Source organism: Enhydra lutris, unplaced genomic scaffold, assembly GCF_002288905.1.
Source record: "Enhydra lutris kenyoni isolate GAN:26980312 unplaced genomic scaffold, ASM228890v2 scaffoldscaffold59, whole genome shotgun sequence".
NCBI classification, from domain to species: domain Eukaryota; kingdom Metazoa; phylum Chordata; class Mammalia; order Carnivora; family Mustelidae; genus Enhydra; species Enhydra lutris.
In genome coordinates this window covers 1,995,364-2,013,697 of record NW_019154143.1, presented here as the reverse complement: position 1 = coordinate 2,013,697, position 18,334 = coordinate 1,995,364, and the positions used below count along the sequence as shown (strand labels likewise).

Genomic DNA, 18,334 nt, shown 5'->3' with positions numbered 1-18,334 from the left:
TGACAAAGCATTTGACAATGTACAGCATCCCTTCCTGATCCACTCTTCAAAGTGTAGGGATAGAGGGCACACACCTCAATATTATCAAAGCCATCTATGAAAAACCCACCACAAATATTCTCAATGGAGAAAAACTGAAAGCTTTTCCGCTAAGGTCAGGAACACGGCAGGGATGTCCATTATCACCACTGCTATTCAACATAGTACTAGAAGTCCTAGCCTCAGCAATCAGACAACAAAAAGAAATTAAAGGCATCCAAATCGGCAAAGAACAAGTCAAACTATCACTCTTTGCAGATGATGTGATACTATACGTGGAAAACCCAAAAGACTCCACTCCAAAACTGCTAGAACTTGTACAGGAATTCAGTAAAGTGTCAGGATATAAAATCAATGCACAGAAATCAGTTTCACTTTTCTACACCAACAACAAGACAGAAGAAAGAGAAATTAAGGAGTCAATCCCATTTACAATTGCACCCAAAACCATAAGATACCTAGGAACAGACCTAACCAAAGAGGTAAAGAATCTATACTCAGAAAACTATAAAGTACTCATGAAAGATATTGAGGAAGACACAAAGAAATGGAAAAATGTTCCATGCTCCTGGATTGGAAGAACAAATATTGTGAAAATGTCTATGCTACCTAAAGCAATCTACAAATTTAATGCAATCCCTATCAAAATCCCATCCATTTTTTTCAAAGAAATGGAACAAATAATCTTAAAATTTATATGGAACCAGAAAAGACCTCGAATAGCCAAAGCAACATTGAAAAAGAAAGCCAAAGTTGGTGGCATCACAATTCCGGACTTCAAGCTCTATTACAAAGCTGTCATCATCAAGACAGCATGGTACTGGCACAAAAACAGACACATAGATCAATGGAACAGAATAGAGAGCCCAGAAATAGACCCTCAACTCTAGGGTCAACTAATCTTTGACAAAGCAGGAAAGAATGTCCAATGGAAAAAAGACAGCCTCTTCAATAAATGGTGTTGGAAAAATTGGACAGCCACATGCAGAAAAATGAAATTGGACCATTTCTTTACACCACACACAAAAATAGACTCAAAATGGATGAAGAACCTCAATGTGAGAAAGGAATCCATCAAAATCCTTGAGGAGAACACAGGCAGCAACCTCTTCGACCTCAGCCGCAGCAACTTCTTCCTAGGAACATCGCCAAAGGCAAGGGAAGCAAGGGCAAAAATGAACTATTGGGATTTTATCAAGATCAAAAGCTTTTGCACAGCAAAGGAAACAGTCATCAAAACCAAAAGACAACTGACAGAATGGGAGAAGATATTTGCAAACAACATATCAGATAAAGGGCTAGTATCCAAAATCTATAAAGAGCTTAGCAAACTCAACACCCAAGGAACAAATAATCCAATCAAGAAATGGGTAGAGAAAAAAAAAAAGAAATGGGCAGAGGACATGAACAGACATTTCTGCAAAGAAGACATCCAGATGGCCAACAGTCATGTGAAAAATTGCTCCACATCACTCGGCATCAGGGAAATACAAATCAAAACCACAATGAGATACCACCTCACACCAGTCAGAATGGCTAAAATTAACAAGTCAGGAAATGACAGATGCTGGTGAGGATGCGGAGAAAGGGGAACCCTCCTACATTGTTGGTGGGTATGCAAGCTGGTGCAACCACTCTGGAAAACAGCATGGAGGTTCCTCAAAATGTTGAAAATAGAGCTACCCTAAGACCCAGCAATTGCACTACTGGGTATTTACCCTAAAAGATACAAACGTAGTGATCCGAAAGGGCACATGCACCCAAATGTTTATAGCAGCAATGTCCACAATAGCCAAACTATGGAAAGAACCTAGATGTCCATCAACAGATGAATGGGTAAAGAAGAGGTGGTATATATATACAATGGAATACTATGCAGCCATCAAAAGAAATGAAATATTGCCATTTGCGATGACGTGGATGGAACTAGAGGGTATTATGCTTAGCGAAATAAGTCAATCAGAGAAAGACAACTATTATATGATCTCCTTGATATGAGGAAGTGGAGATGCAATGTGGGGGGCTTGGGGGGGTTGGAAAAGAATAAATGAAAAATGATGGGATCAGGAGGGAGACAAACCATAAGAGACAATCTCACAAAACAAACTGAGGGTTGCTGGGGGGAGGGGGGGAGGGAGGGGAGGGTGGGGTTATGAACATTGGGGAGGGTATATGCCATGATGAGTGCTGTGAAGTGTGCGAACCTGGTGATTCACAGACCTGTACCCCTGGGGATAAAAATACATTATATGTTTATTTTAAAAATTAAAGAATTTAATAAAAAATTTTTAGAGCAAAACCAAAATTGGTAAAAATATAAATGTCTATCAGTAGAAGAATGGATAAATAATTTGCTGTATTCTCATACAGTGAAAGACTAGAGCAGCCGGAACAAATTAACTAGAGCTATTCATGTCATTAGGGATGAATGTCATAATTACTTTTGAACAAAAAATGCAAGTTGTAAAATGATGCATGTAATATTTAAAATAAAAAGTATACATATACACATTTATAGGGTAGGACTACATGGATTGGTAATAAGTACATAAAAACACATAAATGATAACACAAATATCAACATAATGGTTGCCTTTGGGAACGGATAGAGAGGAATGGTATCAAGAAAGGATTCACAGGGAGCTTTAACTTTTCATGTCTTAAGATAGGGATAAATTCATTGACATTCAGTCAATGATTCTTTTACTTAGTGACATCTTTGAAAGTTTTAATACTATATTTTCTTAATTGGAGAAAGGCTTAACACAGGTGTATTACCATACTGATATTGAGTACTAGATATGTTTTATAACAACAGGATGGAGGAACATTTTTTTTTAATAGCTTCTGAGATCAAGTCCTTGGAAACTACTTACATAGAGGAAGAAGAGGAGGTGTTAGGGCTTGAGGAAGTAAGTAATTCTTATTTCCTAATAGAGAAAACAATTTCATATAACAAATAAGAAAAAAATGGGATCAAGAATAAAAAGGGAGTCTAGAGCCCAATTCCTAGTGAACCAAGGAGGCACTTCAAAAATAGACTAGTGGTCCACCACTTATTTTCTTCTAAATTTCTTTCCAGCACAACAGTAAGATCTCAGTACTCTCGTTGAAGAATTTAATGGACAAGCAGATTTTATTACAAAGAATTACACCAGTTGAGAATTCTAGATAGATTTTATAGCATCTTTAGTCATGAGTCTGATATTACAGCAACTGCAAACTCAGAAAAAAATTCATGAATATATATACAGACCGATGGGTGGGTGGTTTAGTATATGAATGAAAATGTAACTTTAGATATGATGTAGCTCAGAATATTGAGGGAGAAAAAGTAATCTTATATATAATTAATTTTCTTATATTTTAGTGATCAAAAACCAAGGTGCAAGTTGCATAAAATATATCTTATTAAACATGTTATTTCAATTACTCTTTGTTTTGAAACATCCATGTAGGACTGCAAATATGTTTTACTCATCTGATCTGATAAAGTACCATTTAGCCCACCAAATCTGTATTTACTTACTAACATTATGAATGCCAAATGTGGCTGGTGGGCATTACAAACTCCCTTCACTGCTTCCCCAATGACCAGGTTTAGAATATAGGAATCTATTTACAAAGCTAGATAGGAAGCTATGTTCTGATATTGAATAGGAATCTATTTACAAAGCTAGAGAGGAAGCTATGTTCTGATATTGATTTCCATAAAATTCAAAGCTACACATGAGAATGGTATGAAAATGACATATTCTTTCTTTGTGCTTTTTTTTTTTACATCTCTTACTAGTATATATATACTACTTGATTTTTTTCAGTCTTCTTATGCCCTACTTCCAACCAAATTTAAGTTTCAAGTACCTACTTAATAAATCAAACACCTATGATCAATCAAGAAGTAAAATTGGGAGTAAGCAAGAAAAATTCTGTTATATACTAAGGTAGAGACAGACCAAAATAAAAATCATCATACTCTGTCATGATATTTAGGAAAACTTGACTTGCTTATTAGAGCAGAAAGGGAATTCATTTCAGAAATGAATTTAAGACATTAAATTCATGGCCTAGAGATAAAATACAACTATTTTATTTCAGTGTAATCAGAAGAAGAAAGAAAATTTTGGGCCACTTTCCTAATGGTACAGGAGCAGGAAACACACACACACATACACACACACACACACACAGCAGGCTGGACTGTATTCCCTAAGAATCAGGGATAGGGACACTCAAGGATCTCAACTACCAACCTCCTTCTCCTCCCTCCTTCCCACCCCCACACGCATTATGATCAGGTAGTCAATTAAGCAAGGTGAAGAGAAGAAATTTTGCACCAGTGGGTAGCAGATCTGGGTGGGGCAAGTGTTGGGCATGTTGTTGGCAAAACATTTTTTGGTTATACCCATTACATGTGATACTGTCATATTACTTTTAAACAAATTGATTTCTAAATATTCTCTACTAAGTCAATATTTATTGAGCCACAAAGGCTGATGCTATTCATTCTTCTAATGATTTATAAAGGCATATCAAATGTACTGAGCATTATAGGGGAATCTGTTTTTACTAGTGATCTCTAACAATATATGGGAGTTTGGGAACAAACCAAAAGCATCCCTGCTATAAATGATATATATCAATGAAAATAACTTAAACTTTGAAAATAAGAATTATGATCAAAACACTTTGGCCAAGTTTCCATTTTATAGGTCCTTGCCCTACCTCTCTCACTTGCCCTGATTTTTTTCACCCTATCCATAACCTCCTACAAATCCTTTTACCCAATAAAAAAGTAGAAGTTGCATTGAAATACATTAGTTATTGTGCAAAACGTTCAAAGATTTGAAAGACTTTTAATAATCATTAAACCACTGGCCTTGTCTAAGAAATAAAGGGCACAGTCCAAGAAGGCAGGGGTGTATGAGTGATTCAGAAGGCAACAGAGGAGGGATAACAAATAACATGCTGAGATACAGTGAATTGAATGGGAAGGGAGGACTATTAGGATAAATAACCCGTTCATGGGTTTGTAGACCCACCTAATCAATTACCAGCAAAACTCACACATTTGAACCTTCAGAACTAAATCATTTCTGCAGTCTCTGTAATACTAAATAAATGCAGCTACCCTCAATTTCCTTAATAAATTGAAAATGAACTACTGGTGTCCAATTATTTTAAAAGATTTTAATAGAGGTTTTCTCCTACTCTCATCTTAAAAATATTTAATGACTAAAAATTTTATAAAACCTTATGTTAGAATTTACATTCATGCTTCAAATTCTATTATTCTACTATGGCTTGAAATGAAAGACATCCAGTTTCAAATCGTCTAAGAATAAATTGTTTCCCAAAATGTATCTGTGACTGTGGTGCCTACAGTATAGACATATGTTGAGCAATACAGCTGGTCGATACATATGTGACAAGCAAGCATTTTAACAATGGCCAGTCTAAATTGAGACATGCTACAAGTATAAAATACACATATCTCAAAAACTTAGTATGAAAATGAAATTTCTCTTTAATAATCTCTATTTTATTATATGCTGAAATAGTACTTTGAATATATATTGCATTAAATAAAATTTCTATTAAAATGAATTTCACCTTTTCTTACCATGGCTACCAGAAAATACAAAATCACATATATGTCTCATATTAGTGTTTTGTATTATTTTTCTGTTGGACAGAACCAGTACAAAGGACATGTAAACATCATAGGATAGACACTCTTCTTGTTTTGTTCATTGCTGTGTCCCATGCAAACATAACTGTGTCTGTTACATAGAATGAATTAAACAGTTGTTGAATGAATGACAAGAGTTGGGATGTTTTGCCCCTACATCCCACCACCATTTGACCTTGCAAAGATTCTAAATGCACTACAGAGGATATTGGTAAAGAATTACTTGGTAAAGAATTAATTAATCTAATAGACATTATTCCAGAAAATGCTTCACAAAAAAGGGTTCTTATGTTCTGTTTACTTCAAATGTTCGTATACACAAACCTCCTCAATGTCAAAATACTATAACCAAAAACAACTCTGTGATCAGGAAAGTGTACTCAGAATATTTTGTATTTCAACACTGTGATTATTTTAACAATGAATACTTTCTCAACTGTTAAATTATGCTTAGATTAACAAATAAAACACATACTGTCTTCTGAGACTTAATTGAAAATACATCAGAAACCTAAAAACTAGAACTTAACTGATACATTGAAAATGGATACAAAAATAACCTGACTTCTGATGGCAAAATATTATAAACAGATCACAGTTTATATAGTCTGGAATAAGGTTCTGTGGTATCAAAGGGCAGATCTATTATAATAAAATAGTTTATACTCAAATTATGCAGAGTTTAAAATTCTTTTCTAAATGATGCATTATAAAGACTATTATGAAAGGAGTTTAACCAAGTACTAGACAATGCCAAATTTCTTTGCTATGTAAGGTAATGTAATTAAGGTTCACTTTCTATTAGATTCACACCTTTTTAATATAGCAGGCAAAGACTTGCAGGTTGAAGCATTAAGTATTTATATGCTTATAAAATACACACACTGTGAGGTCTAAATGAAAAAATAACATACATTCAAATGCTTATAGTAGGCATCAAACAAAGGTAAATATTCAGCTTACGTGCTACTTTGTGCATTATGTTTATGGACACAGAAAAACAGAAAATCTAAAATTGTCCCCTGAACAGGGATTTAAGAATTGGAAGACCAGATTAAGTGCCCTCTCTCTTCAAAAAATGGATATGAAAAACATGCAAGAAAAATATGTTGGGTGTGATGGACACAGGAGTCAACTAAAAGTATTACCAAATGGCCAAAGCTGGAATCATTTGAGCAATGAACTACATAATGAAGTATGGGATTACAAACCAAAGTATAAAATAAATTTCATGAGTTCACACTAATATAAGTAAATGATTAAAGGAAGGAAGGTAGGCAGGTGTATTTACTCCCCCACAGGAGGTAGAGTACAACCTCAACTCCTTAACCGCAAACTACACATGGTGACTTTATTCTGAAATGCACAGTGCGTTTGGGGGGTGGGGAAGGGGGAAGAGTAGAAAAGAGAAGCCTGACAAAAACTACCTTAGCCAAGTGATCAAAGCCCGCATGAACAGTGATAAATCATGTTGACAGCGTGTACTCTTGATATGATGTGGTGAGAATGGCACTTTACCTCTTTGATATTCTTTCCAAAAAACCATAAGCCCAGTATAATCTGAAAAAAATCAACAAAACTCAAAAGACATTCTACAAGCTACAAAATACTTGACAAGTATCACCTCAACACTTGTCAAGGTCACAAAAAATAAAGACTGAGAAACTGTCACAGTTTAGAGCAGTCTAAAGAGATATGCTGACTAAATATAATATGGCATCTTGCATGGGATCCTAAAACAGAAAAGGAATATTAGGTAAAAGTTAAAGAAATCTGAATAATGTACAAAGTAATGCAGCATTGATTCAGTAGATATGTCCTATATTAACATAGGATGTTAACAGGAAAGGAAATGATGTGGGATATATGAGAACTTTCTATATTATCTTCACAGCTTTTCTGTAAATCTAAAATCATTCTAAAATTAAAAATCTATTTTTAAAAATGAGAATATGGTTGTCTATCCTTTACCATCATTTGGCAAATAGTAAAGACAGGAAATAAAAGAAACAACCTGAATTGTTAAGGAGTTTGTGTACATATCAATAATTCCTCAGGCGCATTTATAAAATTACTTTCCTCAAGCATGGTTAAAACACCAAAAATTGCCATCATATAGAATGGGCTCAAAATTGTTACTACCAATATTAGTAGTACCAGTATTACCACTTTTCCACAATCTCCCAAAAAACTGGCACTTGCTATAATATCTGAAGTAAATTTTTTATAAGAATATAATATTAGAATTATGGCTCATCACCTGATACCAGAATGAAGGGCTTCTGAGCAAGATTAGAAGGCTCTTTAAAGTCTGAGCTAGATGTGTTTAGTAGAAGACACATGATAATCTGATTAAAGAGCATTTGAAACTGAAAAATAAGGTGAAGATAGAGAAAAATGTAAGTAAACTGGTAAAACTCTGAACTTTAAAGCATACAAAACATAAGGAAACAACAGAGTTCAATTCAATGTAATCATTATTTACTGATGTTATTGAGTCCCTGATATATTCTGCTAGACTCTGAAGGATACTTAAAAGATGAGTATAAAGACGCAGTCACCCCACAAGGAGATTTTTGCTCCTGCTGCTTTGGGTAGTAATCCATTAAATCTCAACTTCCCAGCATTATAAAATTCAACAGACAGATAGTATCCAATACCTCTAGTCAATTGTATACCTTTGGAAAACTAAGGGTTTAGAAATTCTGTTTCCAGGAATTTCCAGTTTGAATGACTTATGTTTAAACTATGTCAATGCAATGCCACAATAAAGCTGTGTGTACCTTGATCTGTTTGCCTATGCACCATTTTTTTGACCTTTTTTTCTTCCTTCTTAATGCCTCTGGAGATCCAGCTGTAAGCCTAAAATTCCAAGTTCAGGGATCAGCTCCTCCTACTCCCTCCTTATTTCACAAGCTTGATTTTTTTTTTTTTTTACTGCATTTGTCCTATCATTATACCCATTTTCAGAACTCCAGAGAGAAAAAAATGTGGGAATTTGTATGTAAAGTTAAAGAAACTTAGAACCAAGCACTTAAAGTAATTAGTGGCAGGTTGCCAACTACTATCAATATTGTCTTGCTTACAGTTCACTGTAAAGTTTATACTATAATATTCTCCTGCTTCTACTTCTGCATAATGATAGATGTGAGAGAGATTCATAAGGCAATCTGCTTTAGACTCTCTAGAAATGAATCTTTTCCTTCCCCCATCAGGTCTCAATGGCTGCTTGGCCATGGTTCTAGACAGATTTTTATTCCTTGTCAACATTATTCATTATGCTTATTCCAAATCTTTTGCACTTACTAAAGCCTCCAAATCCCTCATTTTTTAAGAGTGTATTTCATTCATTTTCCTACACGAAAATCTTCAGCTTCTTTTCTCTCTAGCTCAGAACTTTTTTCTAGCTTCCCTCTCACATCTCAAAGGATGGAGCTGCCCTCCTTCCTGTAGGCTTAGCCTCTTTTTTCTGATTTCATGCTCCCTGCCTAACTCATTAGTTTAACTTTCTTCTTGCATTTCTAACTCCCCCTACTAAATCATGAGTGTATACTTAAAGCCATACAGAACTGCATGCCTGAGTCAAGACACCGCTGAGTAAGCGTTGTTAAAATCTCCCCTCCCACCACCATCATGTCTAAGTCAGAGTCTCCCAAAGAGTCTGAACTTCAAGCTGCGGAAGCTTTTCATCAGAGGTCTGAGCTTTGAAACAACCTATGAGAGCCTGAGGAGCCATTCTGAGCCATGGGGAACTCTTGCAGACTGTGTGGTAATGAGATATCCGAACACCAACCACTTGGGTTTGTCACATATGCCACTGTGGAGGAGGTGGATGCAGCCATGAAAGCAAGACCATACAAGGTGGATGGAAGAGTTATGGAACTGAAGAGGGCTGTCTCAAGAGAAGATTCTCAAAGACCTGGTGCCCACTTACCTGTGAAAAAGGTCTTTGTTGGTGGCATTAAAGAAAACCCTGAAGAACAACATCTAAGAGATTATTTTGAACAGTATGGGAAAAGCGATGTGACTGAGATCATGACTGACCGAGGCAGTGGCAAAAAAAAAAAAGGGGGTTTTGTTTTTGGAATATTTGATGACCATGATTCTGCAGACAAGATTGTCATTCAAAAATACCATACTGTGAATGGCCACACTGTGAAGTAAGGAAAGCCCTATCTAAGCAAGAGATGGTTAGTGCTTCCTCCAGCCAAAGAGATTGAAGTGGTTCTGGAAACTTTGGTGGTTGTCATGGAGGTGGTTTTGGTGAGAATAACAACTTTGGTGGCAGAGGGAACTTCAGTGGTCGAGGTGGCTTTAGCAGCAGTCGAGGTGGTGGTGGATATGGTAGCAGTGGGGGTGGCTATAATGGATTTGGTAATGATGGAAGCAACTTTGGAGGTGGCAGACGTTATAATGATTTTGGCAATTACAACAATCAATCCTCAAATTTTGGACCCATGAAAGGAGGAACTTTTGGAGGCAGAAACTCTGGCCCCCAATGGTGGTGGAGGCCAATACTTTGCCAAACCACAAAACCAAGGTGGCTATGGTGGTTCCAGCAGCAGTGGTAGCTATGGCAGTGGAAGAAGGTTTTGATTACTGCCACGAAACAGAGTTTAGCAGGAGAGGAGAGCCCAAGAAGTGACAGGAAAGCTACAGGTTACAACATATTTGTGAACTCAGCCAAGCACAGTGGTAGCAGGGCCTAGCTGCTACAAAGAAGACATGTTTTAGACAATACTCATGTGTACGGGCAAAAAACTCAAGGACTGTATTTGTGACTAATTGTATAACAGGTTATTTTAGTTTCTGTTCTGTGGAAAATGTAAAGCATTCCAACAAAATGTTTTAATGTAGATTTTTTTTGTACCCATGCTGTTGATTATTCAATGTAATAGTCTGATCATGACATTGAATAAATGTGTCTTTAAAAAAAAAAAAGAACTACATGCCTGAATACAGTATACACATTTACGTAAAAATTATATAGCAGAGCCACCTCATTCCCTACTCTAAGTAGGATGTGGTATTATAGAATAATTAATTTAGTATTCAAAGCAATTGCTAATTTTTAAAATTTGTATTGAATATTCTTTTTGAAATTGCAAAGAAGGAGCATCTTCATTAGACATATAAGTTCTTCTCAAAAGGTATCTTTTCCCATTGATTTCACTCTGAATGCCTCAAAAACTAGCTGTCTCCAGTCACTAACATATAATTCTAAGTTCTGAAAAACACTCTTAAAAACCTGTCTGTCAGTTGTCATTGTGGCTCACATTATTATTTAATATATTATTTTAGCCTTTTAAAACTTTTTACAATTTCTCTACTTCCTCATTCTGGAGATTCTATGGAACTAAGAGAAAGTAGGACATTAAAGGACAAGCCAGAATCCCTTCACTCTGGGAAGGTGGGGCTGGGGGAAAAGACTACAAAATTTACAATTTACCTTATTTTGTTTTGTACATTCTATCTCTTAAAAATCCTTTCTTTGAAGGGGCACCTGGATGGGTCAATTGGTTAAACATCACCTCTTGATTTCGACTCAGGTCGTGATCTCAGCATTTGTGAGATGGAGTTCCTTGTGGGGCCTCCATGCAAGGCCCTGCTCTGGGCACAAAGCCTGCTTAAGATTCTCTCTCTCTCTGCCCCTTCCCCCCCCACCTCCGCCAAAAAAATCTTTCTTTGAATCAGTAACGTAAAAATTTGACCCAGTCTTCTTTTTCCCCCCCTAATTTCTAAAGTACAGGCTATATTAACTCCTTCATTTTATTCATACCAACTCACAACTTAACCCATTGCACTTACATCCCCTTAACAACACTGGGATCATTCTTTTGAATTTCATGAATGACCTATTTATTTACTTTTGTTTATTTTTTTACTGAGATACTGATATGTAACATTGTACAGGTTTAAGGTAAACAATGTGTTGACTTGACACATTTATATATTGCAATATGGTGATCACTGGAGCTTAGCTAACAATACTGTATTATATATTTTAAAACTGCTAAAGAATTAGATCTTAAATATTCTTACACAAAAAAGAAATTATAATTATGAGACTTGATAGAAGTGTTAACTAATGACCTCTTAAGGATCAAACCAACAACTTCTTTTCAGGCTATAATCCTTTTGATTTAGTTTTTGGTCCTCTTGATAGCAAATTTCTTGATAAAACTTTTCTCCTCCATGCAGTTTTGATCTCCAATTGTCCTCTGACTCTCTGATCACGACCTGTCCGCCTCCTCTCTTATTCTCTCACCTTCTGAACAAGCACATTCCATTGTCAGCTATCCTCTTCCTTTTACCTTTTGCCCTGAGCAACCTCCCAGACTACATACTTTCACTATCATTCCACATACATCTCTCAAAACTCAGCATTTGCTGAAGTCAAACTAGACTTTCTCCTGAGACATATGCCAAGCCTTTAAACCTCCATTCTCCTACTCTTTGTATTCCTCTTTCCTTACGTTTTATAAGCCCACTTCCATCTCACTGTCTCTTCTTCCCAGAAACTTTCTTTCATTATCTTGACAAGAAGAAATAGTTACTTCCTCCGATATTCCATAGACTTTACCCACACTTCCTTCCATCTTACATTATTGTAAGCATGTATGCAGGGTATCTACCACAACATCTTGTACATTGTAGCCCCTCAACTGGACAAAAGTAAACTTGTATACTCTCATATACTTCCTTTTTCAAGGGAAAGGGCTGGAGGGTAATACAGGTAATACTAACATCTAAAAGTAGCATCAGACAAGTGGAAAATGCTCTCCATTATTTACCAAGATATGAGGGAAATAACAGGAAGTTCTCCATTTGAGAGAATATTTTAGGGACATGTATGAAGAGGAGAAGGAAGTTGTAATTTCTTCTGGAGTGGTAGTGAGGATTCAAGAGCAAGGAAGGAATGACAGTATGATTTGGAAATGGTATAAATTGTCAGAATGGAAGAAAACTGTACATAGGGAAATCATGGAATAGGGATATATGGATGGGAGAGAGCAAAAAATGAAATTATACCTAAAGATAGTGCTAAGTGGGTCTAGGATATTGAGAGAAAACCCTGAGATAGTGATGAAAATCCCTACTTCAGTGATGAGGAAGCAGAAGGAAGAGTGAAGAGGACTGTCTGAATAGGACGGTATTTCTAATTAATGAGAATATTTCAGTGCTCAAACTAGCTTAGCCAGTTTCCTCCCTTTCTTTTCAGGTGCTGGTTTCCTCTGTTGTTTTCAGCAGTATTGTGCCTCCTCAGGGAAAGTTTCCAGATAAGTTTCTCCTGGTGGGGTGCCAATGGGTCAGGTTTACCTCATCTTTAGCAGAACAGATAATACCTTTTGAAAAGTGGAAAATATTTTCCTTTTGCTAAGGGGAGTTGTAGCTTTCCCAGCTGGAAACACAGCTATGAGCAAGAGCCAGAGAATTTTCAGGTACACAGATCTAAGTCCATGCAGGAAGGGCAGGGATGGGACCTGTCCTTGTTTCCATACCTCAAAGGTTTAATTACCAGCATCCTTTCACCTATAACCAGAATTAAACTTCATTCCATCTTCTGGAATGAGGTATAGCAAATAGATAGCCTAAGAAAAAAATTGTCCTTTATATAATGAGTAAAAAAAACAAAAAACAAAAAACAAACAAACAAAACACACAAAACTATGATGAACACATTAAAACATGTTTATTACTATGAAGCAGAGAAAATAAGCAAGTCCTTCTTAGAGTAGTGTTTTCCATTATCAAAGGGATACCAGAATCATTATGTTGTGCTAGCGTGCCTCTGTCAGTAGATGGGGTGTGCCTGTACACAGTGTGGATGTGTGGGTCCATGTAGTAGTGGAGGGACATATTTACAATTTGACAACAAACTCCCCCAAAGAGTCTACTATTTATAAACACCACTTGACAACTACTCTTTCAGAGGTATTTTCAGAGTCCAGATAGGACAAGGACAGCATTTATCTTTGCCCTGTGCCCTAAGTGCCCTTATTGCATTAATAAGAAATGGACATTTTATTAAATCTTTTTAGAAGGGTTGTATTTTACAAATTGTGTAAAGTACCTCTGGGGAAAAAAAATCCTCTTCAAACATCTCTTCTGGGAGTACCAGCTCCTTTTGGCCTATTTTTCAAATTCCCTGTATCTGTGAGTCATCAGAACTTCCACTCTATAGAGCTCTATTATCTTCATCTTGATATGCCCTTTTTATATCCAGAGCAATTTGGTTATCTCTCTACTTCATTCATTTTTCATTATGACTTATTATTCAGTGACTCAAATCTTTTCTAATGAGATGTCAAGGTAAGAGACATTATAATATATATTACATATGTAACAAATACTAAATATAAATATTAAATATATTTTTGAGTGTGAGAAGGGGGGGATCCAACCCATGTCCTTCTGGTCTCTAACAAGTCCAGACTCTAACAAGTTAGAGTCTCTAACAAGTCTCTAACAAGCATGTCCTCTGTATCTCAGGACTGTTCATTCTCCTAGCTAACTCCTGACCTTGGACTCAAAGCCCTAGGCTTAGCATCAACTACATATTTGCTTGCTGAAATATAATCATTTTGGTTATGCAAACTTCTTGAGACCCAGAGTCTCTGGTAGCCCAAACTCTTGCAAGGCTTTATGTTATAATTCTTCCTTTGTGCTCTCTTGTTTTACCAGCTTCTGAACTTCTTATCCACTGGCCTCTGTATGTGCTGACCTGCTTGGACTGCCTGATCTTGATTTAATCTTTCATATGCACTATTCTTGGTATCAACCATATTCATCTTATCTCTCCTCCAGTGTTGTCTGCTCTTGGCTTGCTCTAGAAGTTAATTCTGATACTTCTCTCCATTTGGCATTGATCTCCTAAACCCTCAGGAATGCAGTTACTGCCTACAATTTTTAATCCTAGTGTGACTTCAACTTCAAATTTTGGACTTTTAAGTTGAAAGGGAACTTAAGGATAATACAACCAATCTCTTTTCTTCAAGAGATTAGAAACCTGATGTATAAAAAATACTTGTCATAGCTAGAAATAAAACCAGAGCTTTCTAATTTCCTAGCCAGTGCTCTTGCCACTAAATCATGATTCTCCTTATTGAAGACACTTGACCTCCTGTGGCCTTATTTATTTATTTATTTATTTAGATTTTATTTATTTATTTATTTGAGAGAGCACAAGAGCAAGCATGAGCAGAGGGAGGGGTAGGTGAAAAGCAGAGTCCCCACTGAACAGAGCCCAATGCAAGGCTCGATGTGGGGCTCTATCCCAGGACCCTGGGATCATGACCTGAGCCAAAGGAAGATGCTTAACTGACTTGGCTACCTAGGCGCCTCTCTTGTGGACTTACTTTTTCATCTTTAGATTAGAAATAGCTTCTAAGGTCTCTCTTGAATCAGATTTTGTAATTCAATACTGTATCATATCACAACTAATTTTTCTTCCAAATATATAGAGAATGATTCTGTGAATGAACTGTGTTTTTTTAATACTACAGAAAATTATTTGCACATTTATTTCAAATATTTTGCAAAAAAGGTTTAAGATAATAAGAAATATAATCATTTTCTTTTAGTGATAGAGATCCTTGAATGGAATTTCAGCATCTCTTTATATGAATATTTTAGGACCATTCATGTTTGTCAATGAATATGGGTATCTAATAAAGTAAAATCCTTTCCAACAGCAAATGCTTCTTAGTGATGAATTAGTCCTATCACTCTAAAATTTCAAATAATTTCAATTTTATCAGCAAAACTGAAAACATCAAAGCAGCATCAGCTAATGAATGAGGCTCTGCTAAATGCTATATAGAGCACTGTAGATGGAATTCTTGTCCTCTGAGGGCTTAAAATTTAAAGTGTTCATATAAAAACTGACATGACCATAAGTAAATGGCATAAAGAAAGCAGGGCATAATTAAGTCAATTCCCATTACACTAAATAGCATTACTATAAAGATCCCTGCATGAATAATTTCTATGTCACAAATAATAGCTTATTTATTTCAACTAGTTTTTAGTAATAAAGTTTTATTTGCTCAAGACACGAGGGTCCTTATGTGTGCTAGAACTAATAGCCACAGTTTCTACTGCTCATACCTCGTTAGTAGGAGTCAGCAGCAGCAGGGAAGACAATAGCACAGAGGTTTCAGAAACTCCTCAGACACTGCTGCATGAAAAGGGCATGATAATGTGAAGTCATTTGCAGGGAGAGACAGAAAATTATCAGAGATAACTGCAAAGAAATGAGAAATAGGAAGAATGAAGACCAGGAATAATACTGCAATGCCCTTTGTATTGTGTTTGTCTCCCTGTCTGATAAGAACACTAATGATATATGGTGCAAATTAAGCTGGTCTTTCAGAATAAAAAGCTAAAGACCTGAGGAATGTTTCTGTCTATTTTAACTGTACCCCAACTGACCTTCCACCCTCAAGTGTCCAGATTTCAAATATCATCTCCCAAGGATATGGTCAGAGAATGAAATTTATTAAATTCATTATTTCTGAAGGGTGGTAATTCTGGATGGCAATAATATTCAGGGTGAGTCTTTGGGAACTGGTTGGTCAGAATGAACTACCATGCAGGTCACTACAGGTAAAAACATATTCTTCACTAGACATGTACGAAATAGTTTAATGCCAATATATAGAAATAAAAGAAAGCAAAGTCAAGAAATAACCCTGGGGTATATCCATTAAGGAATCAGCAATTGGCATGACTCCAGAATCTGTTACAATGTTTTCTGTGGCATTCTTTTTGTTGTCTATCAGAACACTTAAACTTTTTACAGTTGTTGTTTCTTTATATGTATGATTTCCTGCTTGGTTATAAACTACTTACAGGTGAAGTTCTAGTGTCTTTTCTTCACAGTACAGTTCCCAATGGATAGCAGCTTATCAGTGGCCTTGCTGGTTTCTGTCTCCTAGTGCCTCTCAAATTCATCTCCAATGTCAATGCTTTGATGATGTGCTTCAGAGTCACATCATCTCTTGCCTAGACTACAATAGCCTTCGTCCTATTCCTCTCAAATCCATTCTCTCTTCTTCAACAACAGTTATTTTTCTAGGACAAATATTATCACTTCACTCCTCCACTTAAAACCCTAAAGAGCTCCCCTTTTCCTACTGAAAAAATTCCAAGTTCCTTACAATGGAATTAAAAGCTCTTCAGGTTAACTCTCAAAACACTAAATCCTGCCTCTTCTTTCCCTTTCATGTGGTGTTATTTCAGTCATCATTCCTCCCACCTGGACAGACATTTTCACTTGACAAATGCCTAATTATTCTTTAAGATAGCGTTTAGACTGTCTTCTAAAATAATACCTCCTCTGTTTTCATAATATTTAAAAAATTCTATTTCCACCACTTTGGGCATTTTATTTGTAATTGTTAATATGACAGACATTATTGGTGAGCACCTAGATCATGGGTCTTTTCCTTCTGGGATGTACTTCCTGCCCCTTCATTTGAAAGTAAGCATGGCATGTGACTTATTGTGGACAATGACCTATGTGAGGAAGAGACTTAGATGAAGCATTTAATTACCAATGACTAACTCTCTGCTGAGGCAACAGTAAAAGCCTCATTTTGATAAGGAATTGCAATAGTGAGCCATCTCATGGGGAACAGTTGTCCTAGAGCATAGTCTGCCTAGACTTTCAGCAGACAGCATTTAAGACCCTCAAAGCTAGGAGTCAGTTTTTTATTGGTATATCCTGTATAGAACTATTAGTTTATATTCCTTCTTCCACATAGACTGAAGTCTTGAGAGCTAGTACTCTATTCACTGTGTTTTATACAGCTAAAAAGGAGAAAAGGAGAAATTATCTGAAAGATGTGACAGCCTAAGTATAACTAATCGATATTTATCCCTTGTTTCTTTTTATCAGCTACAAAGCCTTTTATGGTTTTACTCTTCCCTGTTCACACTTGTTCCTGGTGATGTGAAGTCAGCCTGACCAATACCAAGGTAAAACATGCAGTTCTTTATTCCCCGAGTTGCTACTTTAGGGTATTATGTTATTATGAAATTAGGTATGTGAGGAAACAATTTCACTAGACTGACTGTAGCAATATATATGCATTTCAAAAGAGTAATCAAGGTAAAATTGAGTTCATTTTCCATGAAAATTTCATGCATAGCTACTAAAAGAAATCATTTTGGAAGATGGATTTTAAAGGGCAAAAAGGTGTAGGTGCAAATAATCCAAATGGGAAATGTATTTGTTCTCATATCTTGAAGGTAAATTTTATATTTTCAGCACTAAAAATTCAATAGTACTGTATTTCCTCTCTTCTTTAGCTCAAGAGGACACCAGAAAAACTTTGCATAAAGTTCTGAACTATCACCAAAGCAAATACATCTTTGACTGACTCTCTTCCAATTCTGCTTGTTCCGGGATTTTTCATAGAGGAGTTTGGGATTTCTTCCTCAAACCACTTTCAGGACTTGAACTCATTTATCTAAAGATGCTAACTGGGGTGTCTGTGCTCCATTTTCAACCATGAATCCACACCTGATTAAGAGGCCTTGTCTATTGTGTTTGGCAATTTGTCAAAAATGTAAATGTGCAGTAAAAATTTCTACATC

General features: G+C 36.1%; 1 pseudogene; it reads left to right on the top strand.

The window, feature by feature from the left end:
- The first annotated feature begins 9,364 nt into the window (after window positions 1–9,364).
- LOC111158346 lies at window positions 9,365–10,327 on the top strand (annotated as a pseudogene).
- The last annotated feature ends 8,007 nt before the right edge of the window (window positions 10,328–18,334 follow it).